This window comes from Sapajus apella, unplaced genomic scaffold, assembly GCF_009761245.1.
Source record: "Sapajus apella isolate SASKATOON/1434 unplaced genomic scaffold, GSC_monkey_1.0 scaffold11, whole genome shotgun sequence".
NCBI classification, from domain to species: domain Eukaryota; kingdom Metazoa; phylum Chordata; class Mammalia; order Primates; family Cebidae; genus Sapajus; species Sapajus apella.
The window spans coordinates 14,361,889-14,375,185 of record NW_022436951.1 but is presented as its reverse complement, the minus strand read 5'-3'; positions in this window follow the sequence as shown (position 1 = coordinate 14,375,185).

Below are 13,297 nucleotides of genomic sequence, written 5' to 3'. Positions count from 1 at the left end.
ACACAGTGATCTCAAGCAAATTATTTAATGGCCCAAGAAGAGCCATTGGAATAGATAATTGGTGATTTTACTAAAACATGTTTTATGCTTTTACAACCAATTATAAAAAGCATCTCACAGGGTTTGGTGTTTAAGATCGTCTGAAAGATAGTGGAAGAGATCACAAAGGCTATTTAAATAATGCTCTATATAATTCAAGGTCTTGAAAATATTTCTAAATGTAACCCTATCTATAAAAAATTTAAAAGTAGTGGAGCAGCTCTACATCTTTTGAAAAGTTTGGGAGAAAAAAAAGTCTTAAAAATGAAAGAAATGCCAGCCAGTTATATTTTATTTCTGAAAATTAAAAGCAATTTTAATTATAGGAATTTTTAAAAAAAGAATTGTGTTACTTAACCAAAAGCTGTCATTCATCTGACATACTTTAGAAGAAATAAGCACACACTCACATGCACACATGTACACACATGAATGTGCACATGCACATAACACATACATTTATTGTATTTAGATGAATTAATTGAAGAAAAAAAGAAATACGCATACTGCATGCTTCCTAGGGACTGTAACAAAAAAATCAATGGCGGAAGAAAATCTCATTTTATATGGTTAATATGATCTTAAATTGTGATTGCTATTTGTTATGCTTCTTTTTTCTAAGAAATTTATTATAAAAATTAATATAAAAATGTCATGCCTACAGTAAAGTAGAAATAATTTTACAGTAAATATCAACATACACATGACTAGATCTACGGTTAACACATTATTGAACTTAAATTATTACATACATATTTATCTATCTACCCCACTATGCACCCATCATTTATCTTACTATGATACCCATTTAAAAATTGCTTGTTGACATCAGGACATTTACACCAAAATATAAATGCAGATGTAAAGGCAACAAACATTTTTTAAGCAGAAATATAAAGACAATGAAATGCAAAATTGTATGTATCCCATTAAGTTCTGAGACGTATACACATTGGCATAATCCTAAAGCTTACTAAGGTGTGAAACATTGGCAGTACCCCAGAATATCCTGTTAATTTCATTCTGGACCCCTAAACACAGAAGCAGTCACTGTTCCATCTTTTTCCACCATAGAATAGTTTTTCCTGTTTTAGAATTTCATATAAATGGGTTCTTGAATTATATCTTCTCCTGAGCTCAAGCAATCCACCCATCTCTGCCTCCTAAATTGCTGGAATTACAGGCATGAGCCACCAAATCAGCCAGCTTCTAATCTTATTGAGATTCTTTGGACAGGTGGAATCATTACTTCTGTTGTGCTGTTTTCAAGGTTTTCTGTCTTTGACTTCTGATGGTGTAATTATGATGTGTCTCAGTGTAGATCTGAGTTTATTCTACCTGGTGTCTCTAAGGCTTATATTAAGTAATTTTTATAACATATTTGAATAGTTTAAGCCATCATTTTTTCAATGTTTCTTCTGTCCTTTTCTCACTTTCCCTTCCCGTTAAACATAAATTAGCATGATTGAAGATGTCCCGTAGGTCTCTGAGGTTCTATTTATTTTTCTTTATTATTTTCTTTCTGTTCCATAACCTGAATAATCTCAATTAACCACTATTCTGTTTCACTGACTCCATTAATTGTCTCTTTTTTTCTGTCTAAGGGCCATATTGTATTATTTCTTTTCATGCCCTATAAATGTTTTTTTTTGAGAACCAAACCTTGTAAATAATATACTGTGGTAACTGTAAATAGTTTACAGTTGGTGGTGATTCCTTCCCCACCCCATAATTTTCTTATTATTGTAGTTACATTTTCTAGCCTTATTGTTCATTCGTTTAGTGACTTTCTCAGTGCATTTTATAAAGTCCATTTTTTTTTTACCATGTATAATCCTTCAAGCCTCTGTTCCTTCAGTTCAGTAGTTAGCTAATGTTTGGACAGAGAATTTCTTAACTGTCTAGAACCAAAAATTCTTTCAGTCTTTGCTTACATTTTGTCTGTGCCAGGGAATAGCTGATTCTGTCCTAGCCTTCACTTTTGGCTTTTGTAAAGCCTCAAGGTCACCTAGATGTGAGAGCTTAGGGCTTTCTCTTATGTTTCTTGGTATAAACACAGCCCTGACCACACATGTCGACTTATAGATTCCCAGGAATATGTTTGAGCACTTCAAAACCTTTACAGGCATCTTATTCCTCAGTCTTTTCTCCCAAGCTTTGCCTAAGGCTTTAGCAATGTAATTAGCTGGTAAGTATTTTTGACAAATATTCATCTGAACCTGGAAACGGCTTTGCCACTGGAGCTGGTTCCCAGTTAGGCAAAACAAAGACAAGCCCTTTAAGCCAATCTTCCAGGAACCACCAGAAGGGTCAAAACGTGTAAATTAAAATTCTTTATGAATGAAGAATTTTTTTCTACTGTATGCGTTACATATCAAGAATGCACACTGTTATTTTCATAGATATTGTGGAGCAAGAGAGCAAAGGATGGGTCTGGCGTGAGTTAAAATATCACAAAGTTTTCTATGATTACTGAGAGTTAGCAAATTTTTTAAATTAACATTCTCTGGAATGGTGCAATTCGTTGGATAATTTCTAGAGTTCTGAAAAAGCTGATTTTTGATAGTTTTGGCCTTTTTCATTTTATTCATGGAAGATAAGTATTTGGAGATCGTTACTCTACAATCTTTGCTTATTTCATCTTTCAAATGATTTTTGAATAGGAGCACCGAGACTACTCAATGGGTAAAAGGATAATCTTTTTAACAACTGTTACTGGGATAACTTGTTCTCGTGGAAAATAATAAAGTTGGACCTCCTTCTCATGCCGTATACAAAAATTAACTCAAAATGTATCAGAGATATAAAAGTAACAGATAAAACTATAAAAGTCTTAGGAGAAAATATAGAGATAAAGTTTTTGTGTCCTTGAGCTAGGCAAAGCTTTCTTCAACATGACATTTAAAGCACAAGCAAGAAAAGATAAATAAGTAAATAAATTAGACTGGTCAATGTTACCTATTTTTATGCTTCAAAAGTTACTATCAAGAACATGAAAGACAATCAAAGAGTAGGTAACAATGTTTGCAAATTACATATCTGATAACAATTGTATTCAGAATATAAAAAATAATTTTTAAGTTTTAATAATAAGACATACAATTTTAAAAGTGGTAATGGACCTGAATAAACATTTTTCCAAAATTACCAATAAACACATTAAAATAGTCACAACATCATTAATCAGGGAAATGCAAATGAAAAACATAATGAATTACGATTTTTATACTTGCTCAGATGGCTAAACATGTTGGTGTGGATGTGGAGAAAATAGTTTCCCTACATTGTTGGTGGGAAGGAAAAAGGTTTTATTCACTTTGCAAAAGTGTTGGTAGTTCCTCTAAAGGTTAAACACAGAGATGATATATCATCTAGCAATTTTACTTAGATATATACTAATAAGATTTGGTTCTGTGTCCCCACCCAAATCTCATTACAATTTGTAATCCCCATGTGTACCTCAAGGGACCTGGTGGGAGGTGATTGCTTGGCTCATGAGGGCGGATTTCCCCCAGGCTGTTCTCATGATAGTTCTCATGAGAGCTGGTAGTTTTAACGTGTTGCACTTCCCCAATGGCTCTCTATCTCTTTCCTGCCACCATGTAAGACATGCCTTACTTCCCCTTCACCTTCCGCTGTAGGTTTCCTGAGGCCTCCCCAAACGTGGAACTGTGACTCTATTAAACCACTTTTCTTTATAATTTACCCAGTTTCATGTAGTTCTTTACTGCAGTGTGAAAACATATTAATACACATAGTAAATATAAGTAAAACATATCCCCAAAAATCTTGTGTACAATGCTCAGAGCAGCATTGTTCCTAATTGTCAATTAGTGTCAATAAACCAATTTCTAACAACTGATAAATTGATAAACAGTATGTGGTATATTCATACAAGAAAATACTATTCAGCCATAAAAAGGTGTATTGTTAATGATATAACATAGATGAACCTAGAAAACTTTATGCTAAGTGAAAGAAGCCAGACACAAAAAAGCACATAATGTTCAATTTCATTTATATGAAATTTACGAAATGTATAGACCAATCCATACAAACAAATTAAATTCGTGTCTGTCTAGTGTTGGAGAGTTGGGGTAAAATGGGGAATGACTGCTAATTGGTCTGGACTTTTTTTAGATGTAGTAAAATTGTTCTAAAAGTGAATGTGGTGATTGCAAGTCTGTGAATATACTACATAATATTGAATTGTACATTTTAAAACATATTTTATATTAGGTGATAACTAAATAAAATGTCATGTACAAAAATGTACAGATTCAAGTATCTGCAATTTTTAATCTTTATCCTGAAGACACTTCCTCTGTGTAATAAGATAGCTAACTTTCCGTTAGCTGTTACATTTCCACTTAAACTTCCCTTCAGCAAATTAGTCTTCTTTGACCGTTCTATCAAAACAAAAAATGCTCCAACTCTTTCCACAACTCTAGCCTTTCTTATGATGCTTTAATATCCTTTGCATTTTCATTACCTGATATTGTATCAAATATTTGTTTCCCATCTCCCTATCCCCTATTTTAAAACTAACATGGAAACTTTATTTGTAGAAATCACATAAGTGCCTGACATTTACGAGGGAATCAATACACATTTTTATATAATAAATAAAGAAATAGAAGTTATAAGAGTATCAATATTAATTTGATTAAAGCATTTATGTATACTATTAATGCATGCATACAATACATACCCACGTGTGTGTATTCATGTGTGTGTATGTGTTTGTGTATCTTGAAATAATTTGAATATATGTTGGATTTCTGTCCTGAATTACAAATGTCCTGGGACATATGAAAATATGACTCAAACCTAAGTTGTAGTTTCTTTAGTCTGCAATTTGTCTAATGGGAAAAAGCTAGTTCATTTATACATTTACATTGTATTGTATTTATATAGAATACATAGAATATAAAGATTTTTTTAAACATAAATCTTTGTTCTTTTGATTTTAATATTATTGCTGTTTACTCTTTCTTTAAGAAGAGAAAATGTCAACATTGATTAAATGTCTTAAAAGCAAGCAAGTATATCTAAAACAATTAAATGCACACGTGACTTGTGAAGGCATATTTCAATTAGGAAACTGATACTAATATCGACTGACATAATGCTCTTGGAATCTCTCTCATATTATAATGCTTGTAATAGTTGACCACAATTCCAACATTTATTTGTACATATCATATATCTGATTATTTAGCAATACAAATATTTTTTTCTATATTTGGGCTTTATTTAGTAATTTTTAATAATCCCTGTTTGATTTTAATAGATATGTTTGAATAACTTTGTTTTATGAAGATTATTGCTACCAATAAACAATTTTCAAGTGTGATAAGTTTTGACAACCCTTTGTTTATCTTTTCAATCAAATGTAAACTCAATTGTACCAATATCTTTTAATTGCTTGGCAAAAAGTAGCAAACATCTGCTCATACACAAGGTGGTTTTGAATTAGTAATCAACATAAATAATGCTTTGTATTTTCAGATGCCACATGATTCAGCAGGTTGAATTCATCTGTGTTATATGTCAAAAGACCACAATTTTAGTAAAAATCATCATAGTGCTATAAAAAGTGCTGTTTATATTCTTGAATTAAGAAAATGTTTTTTTAATCTCAACTTTTTATCTACATACATATAATAAAATCTTATAATGCTATATGTGGGAGAATTTGCTATATTACTAATCGCTGTGTTTGTGAAAGTAAAGATTTCATAGCATGTAAGTTTAGATATCAAAATGTTTTCCAGGTAGGTTTTGAAAATATAACTTGCAAATGTTTGCACAAGTTAGTTTACTTCTCTTATCATTATAGGCTTGTTTTATAGCAGTCGGTGATGAAAAAGAAAGACTTCAATTTAGTTAAGCATGTTTTATTCTTCACCATGTATTATTCATAATAAAGAACATCCTTCAGATGAAGTAATTTCACTGTGTTATATAATACAGCAATGCTGTAAAGAAAGTCTTGTTGCATCGGCAGTACTTTTTTATGAATAGAAATGGGTATCTAACATAAAGTCTTGCTTAATAAGAATTGCAATCTTTGGTGAAACTGCTATTATTGAAATTTTTACCTAGAATTTACTACAGTTATGAATAAACATTATATACTAAGATAGAGTTGTATTCTGATAATGTAATATAATAATCCAGCTAGAGATGGAAGAGCATAAACCAAAAAATGGCTCTAATGTAAGAAGCATAAACTAGAGAGAATAAATCATCAGCCATATTTTCAGAGCTTTTCATCCAAAGCACACTTTTTCTTTTGTTGAAACTGAGATTATTATTGGTTTATTTTGATCATGCCAGCTTAGTGGTAAGGCTCTCTTAAATTTAAATTATTCTTGAGTAAATGAAAGACTATGCAGCCCATATAATATATTCAGAAATCATAGCGAACTTTGTAAAATCTTTATAAGCTATAAATATTTGTATTTATAACTTGTAGTTAACTTCTTTCCATGCAAAATACTTTGTGTTTGACTTTGCGACTTAAATTTCTTAGGTTATAACTGAATTGTAATGCCATACTTATCAATACAAAAGGCCAAAATATTATACCCATTAAGTTAACCAAATTATAGCAATAATCCTAATGTAAAAGAGTTTACAGTATACTCCATATATCTCTAAGGTGCTGTTTTGTAGAAAATACAATGGAACATGTTTGAAATCATAAGCTTATTAGTCTTTTGGCGCTAATATAAAACAAGTAGAAGTATAGGTTTATCAACTTGCCATATTATTTAAGATAATATTGATTTTGAAAATCTATTCAATGGTAGAAGCAATCAATGTGTTAAATTTTCTTTACTTGTTATTCCATGTTAATTAAAATAAAAACTATAAAATTTGTTTAGGAAAATGAAAATGTATATAATAAAAAATAAAGCAAACAGGATGTTCTTAGATCGCTTTACTTAGTATACTAAAGTGATTTTCTCTTTCTTCAGGACACTGGCTTTAACCTTAGGGACTTGTTTAACTGTAGTTTTGTATTTTTACATGGCTAATTTACTTTAAAGATGCTTCCTCTGAGTTGAAACAGTGTTTATAAATATTACATAGTTTTATTTTATATTTCCTTGTTGAATAAATGTTTCTACTATAGGACATAAAATATACAATTTGGCACAGTGTGAATACACTCCAAAATATCATTTTTTTGTGTGCGTATGTGGTGAAGTTAGTCATCAAAATGATGAGTTTTTATGATTATTGTAATAGCCTGCATTGGAAATTTATTTGCACTAGCCTCTCTTTTTCATTTTATACACCAAGTAATATCCCACTTTTCTGGTTAAACTGCTACCTTTTCTTGTTTATGAATGTATCAGTTTCCTATGTTTGTTATAATCATTTGTCCCATGCTAAGTGGATTAAATCAATAGAAATCTATCCTCCCACAGAGTCTAGATGTTCACAGTCCAAAATCTGCCAGGGTTGTGCTCCCTTTGGGTGACCTGGAAGATACTCCATTACTTACCTCTTCTAGTTTTTGTTAGCTGCCAGAATGGCGTTCCTTAACTTGTAGGTATATCAGTCCAATCTCTGCCTCCATCTGCACATTTATTGACTAGAAAGACTTTTCCTCACTGCGTATTTTTGTTGGCTTTGTAGAAGATCAGAGGGTTGTGTGTGGCTTTATTTATATTGTTTCATTGGTCTATATGTCTGGTTTTGTACTAGCACCATGCTGTGTTGGTTACTATACCCTCATAGTTTGAGGTTGGTGGTATGATGCCTGTGGCATTGTTACTTTTCCTAGGATTGCTTTGGCTATTTGGGCTCCTTTTTAGTTTCGAATGAATTTTAGAGTAGTTTTCTTTGCTAATTATGTGAAAAATGATGGTAATTTGAAAGGAATATCATTGAAGATGTAAGTAGCTTTCAGCAGTATGGCCATTGATACAGTTTGGCGCTATCCCCACTCAAATCTCACCTTGAATTGTAGCTCCCACAATCAATCTAGGTGCACATCAACAGTGGATTGAATAAAGAAAATGTGGTAGGTACATATATACTACAAAATTTTACACAGGCATAAAAAAAGCATGAAATAATGTTCTTTGTAGCATCATGGATATCACTGGAGGCCATATCCTAAGCAAACTCAGTAGCAGAAAACCAAAGTCTAACATTTGCACTTTAAATAGAAGCTAAACGTTGAAGCATTCACAGACATAAATATGGAAACAGCAGACACTGCAAGATACTAGAATGGGGAGAAAGGGAGAGCGTGGGTTGAAAAACTACTTAATAAGCACTGTGCTCAATACCTTAGTGCAATATACCCATGTAATACACCTGCATATATGCCCTCTCTATCTAAAAAGAAAGTTGGAGGGGTAAAAAAAAGAGGAAATAAGCATATGACATAGGAGAAAAAAATGACTTTCTTCACTAACATTTGAAAACCTACCACTGTTAGATATTTTGGACACAAAAAAATTATTCTTCACAATGTTCAATTCTTAATTTATATTTTGCATTTTTTTTCTGACAGTTAAATTTTGGTTTCGAAGAAATCTGACCTTTGCTTTTTTTTTTTTTTTTTTTTTTTTTTTTTATAACAACCTAAGTAATCTTAGTTTGGCATGGAATATTAGTCAATTTGAAGGTATTCATTTATCAAAAATGTATGCTCTTTTCTGAGCATTATTTCTCTCTAATTGAGGGTTTGTTATATTTATTTTTCCTTCATACTATTGGCTTGTCTCAAAGAACAAATAATTGTATCTGAAATCATCTTCCAGCATTTACAAACAGGGGCACCTATGGATATATGTTGGTTGTTTGCATACATTTCCTTAACCTAAAGTAAAATTTTTTGCTTCTCTGATAGTGATTAATGGAGCACTAATAATAATAAGTGAGGGGTGTACAAGCATAGGTTGTTTCTAAGGCTGTATGAGGACAGTGCCTTCTTGGAGTGGAGATAATCATTTCTGTGGTCAGGGTTTCCAGGGTTTTTGCTTAGGTCCCAGGTTCTATTTCAGGTGCCTCCAAAGGCAATTTTCTTCAGTTTCTAGATAGGGGTGCACAGAATTTTTCAAAGTAGAAAACTACAGAAACAAGCTGCTAAGTGAAACAGGTACAGAGATACAGCTGTGAAAACATTTCTCCTAAGAGTCCCAGGCTATTTCAGAATGAGAAAAAACAACAAAACAAGAAATGAAAACATCACAAAATTGTACCGTCTCTTTACTGCTCATCTTGGAGCTAATGAAATAATGACCTGAAGTAGAGGATTCACTTCTTTTTTAAGGCTGGCAAGGGAAGGGAGGGGCTCTTTTGCTTATACAAAAGAGAAGAATTCTGTTCCACTGAATTTAACTATTTCTATAATCATTATCATATGCTTTTTATTTCAGGAAATGCTTACACTTGTAGGTGATGTGGCCTTTATGATTTTTTAACAGTGAAATTCGTGGTCATTCTTAGAAGTACTTATTCAGTTTTTTAATGGGATTCTGGTACTAGGAATAGTAATCATCTGTGTTCAATCAACCGTTTTTTATTATGAATAGCCACTGATTTTTAAGTGAAGTCAAAGCTAGGAAAGAAAAAACAGTTTACCATAAAGATAAAGGAAATTATATTACTTCATAGAAATTGTCCAAACAAACCTTACCAGCTTTTAGTAAGTTTTTGTAATGCAAAATTATTTTCAGTTTTACTGGACTGTTTTCTCAATTGCTAATAATTCTTTTAATAGATAAAGGTTACTTTTCATTACTTAAGATTTGTAGTATTTATGATTTTATGTACTTGCCTAAACTGACAGAGAAATAATGATTTTTGGTTTAATTTGTATTTGTTTGATGATATAAAACTGGAACACTAGACAATGAGAAAACAGACAGTCCATGATAGCTTTTCATCCTATAGATATGTTTTTCATGTAAATTGTTTAATTCTTTTCCATATTTAAAAAGTTGAAGATTTTATTTCATATGTGAATTTCCAGCTTCTTTTAAAAATAATGCAACTCATTGGGCAATACAATTGTCAGTGGATAAAGTACAATTGGCATAAGAGAAAAATAGCTGGAACTAACAACAGTTTATGCTTTAAAAGTGACATCTGCTTTCCAATTTGCCTTAAGCTTTAGAACTCTCAATTAAAGACTAAACTGTATGTTTACACAATATAATGTAACTCATTTCTACCCATTGTATTGTATCTGATTTTATTAGGACTTTGAATTTAAAATATGTTCTTAGTTAAATAAGATGAAGGAAATGATTATACTTCTACCAATATATTCTCCTGTATTATTTATATAGAAGAATATATCTATTAATGTATGTGTGTGTATATATATACATATATATATATAAAAGAATGCATCTTTGTATTAATATATAAGAATATATCTCTGTATTATATATATATATATATATATATATATGTATATAAAAGAATACATCTTTGTATTTCTTTTCATGAGGAAAAGGAGAAAAGAAGACAAGACCGATAAGCAGAAGAAATACTTTGCTTTTAGTGTAGTAGTGTTAATTCACATTATATTCAAACATTGCTATATGGAACAGCAATAAAATTAACAAAGTGACATTGTTCTCTGCATGCTATTTTTAAGTATTACTGAAAATTACTTTTCTTGTGGAATTGACTGTCAATTAGTAACCACCAGACGGTAGCTATCTTTGTAGTTTTTAATTTTTACTGGAAATAATTCTCATATAGTGCTGCTCCTTTAACAAGCACCTTAACCATGAGAGATGCATATAAAAGTAATTAAATTTGATAGTCTCATTGCTTTTAAGCAAAGCCATATGGTGTACTTAGATTGCAAATTCTAATTGAAGTCAATGAGATTTTATGTAGAAAATACTTTTGTAAATGTAGCTGTGTAATCAAATATGTATACAATGCACCACTTTTATCTTGACAAAAGCATCACCCAATATCTTTTCTCATTGTCTTTTTCATGTATACTCTAGAGCATTATAACCAAACTATGTCTTGCCATGAAAAAATAACTTTAAAATTAATGATAATAGTTGCTTGTGTATGTCTAATGCATCTTTTTTATTACCCCTCTATCTAAATTTTAATATTATAATAATCCTTGGTACTGTGTCTTGGATTACAAGAGCAGTATGTAACTGAGACATGACCCAATTCATTCACATTTTTTATTCTATTATGCACTATGAAATGAAAGTTCCATAAAAAATGCTGTACATGTGGTGTGAAAAAAAAGCAAACAAAGCAGTAGCCATAGCCATAGCCTTACTAGCTTTTCTTATTTCAAATCAATGTTCAGAGTTTTGTGTCTCCAATGTAGACTGAAAGAGAGAGAGACAGAGAGACAGAGAGGGAGAATGACTCACTAAGAAATGTAAATTAATGGAACTATAGAAGGAAGAAGATAATGTGTTGTGTCAACCTCTGGGCTGTGGTCATACTCTTACTGGATTTAGAATACACTGGGTTTGGGTGATGTTTTTTACCTACTCTGGAAAAGGGTAAATGTTATGAAACTGGATAAGATTTCAAGGCAGAGGAAGTGATGAAAAGAGGAGAAAGGTAGTATCTATTCAACCTTTTTTGTGGGTTGAGATTCTGTTTTTAAAAACAGGTAAACACTCCTCACAGGGTTACTGAGTTCTATACTATTTGAAAAGCCTTATAATTAATGATAAGCTGTCAAAGATGCCAGAAGCAACTACAGTGACCCAGAAGTATTAAGTTTCCTCAATTCTAATTGTTAGATGTCCTAAGGGCAGCTATGTGTACTGAATGCCTGGGCTAAAGAGAATTTTAAGTATTTCATCTCCCATTTCAGGTAAAATGTATATTAGTATAGCCATTATGGTAAACAGCATGGAAGTTACTCGAAAAATTAGAAATTTATAATTTAAAATATAATCTAGCAATCTCACTTCTGAGTATATATTCAAAGAAAATAGTATCTCAAAGAGATATCTTTACTCCTATGTTCATTACAATATTATTCAAAATAGTCGAGATATATAAAGATATGAAAACAATCTTAGAGTTCATCAACAGTGTGGCATTATGTGTACAATAGAATACTACTCAGACTTTAGAAACTTTTGTCATTTGTGAGAACATAGATAAATCTGGAAGATACTGTGCTAACTGAAATAAGCTAGGCACATAAAGACAAATATTGCATAATCTCACTTATATAGAGAATCTAAAAAAGTCAAACTCATTAAAGTAGAATGATTGTTAGCAGGGCCTCAGGAGTGGGACAAATCGAGGAGATATTTGTCAAAATGTGCACAGTTTCATTTGAACAAAAGGAATAAGTTCGAGAGATCAATAATACAGCACAGCGAGTATAGTTAATAATAATGGATTGTGTATTTAACATTTGCTAATAGAGTAAAATTTAAATATTTCATCACAAAAAAATGCTTGTGAGGTGTTAGATTAATTTGCTTCATCTAATCATTTCATCATGTGTACATATATGAAAACATGTTACTTTATTCCACAGTATATTGACGTACACAATTGTGTCAATTAAAAAAATACAGATATTCAACTGAAAACATTTTAAAAAATAAGTTACTGTACTTCCAAAAACTAAATGAGGCCAAATTTGCTTACATAAATGTTTGGATTTATTTTACAAACATATAATACAATTGCATTGGGGGAATCATTCAAAGTTTAAAAACTTTGCAACCTACTAATAGTAAAACTGACTTCCCAGTCACATTTGACAATAGCACTAATATACATGAAGATACGATGTTATACCTACACACAAAACCAAATTAGTCATAGTGAAATACATTATTTAATACCTTTTATATGGTGTTATAAGTAAACACTATCAGTATTGCAAAAAAGCTTCAAAAATGAAAATAACAATTGGCTGCATAATATGTCGAGTTCATTGATTAATTTCTCTGTTTAATCTGTTTATTCTTTAATGTGTATTTAAAAGTAAACCTTTAATTTTATAATACTTTTAAATTCACAGAAAATTTACAAAATTAATACAAAGTGAGTCCATATAACCACACCCATTTTATTATATTAATAACATATATTAGTATGGCATGTTTTTTATAACTAATGAAAAAATATTGATACCTTATTATTGACTAAAGGTCTGTATTAGTCCATACTTGCACTGCTATAAAGAAATACCTGAGACTGGGTGATTTATAAAGAAAAGAAGTTTAATTGGCTCACAGTTTTGTAGGATGTACAGGAA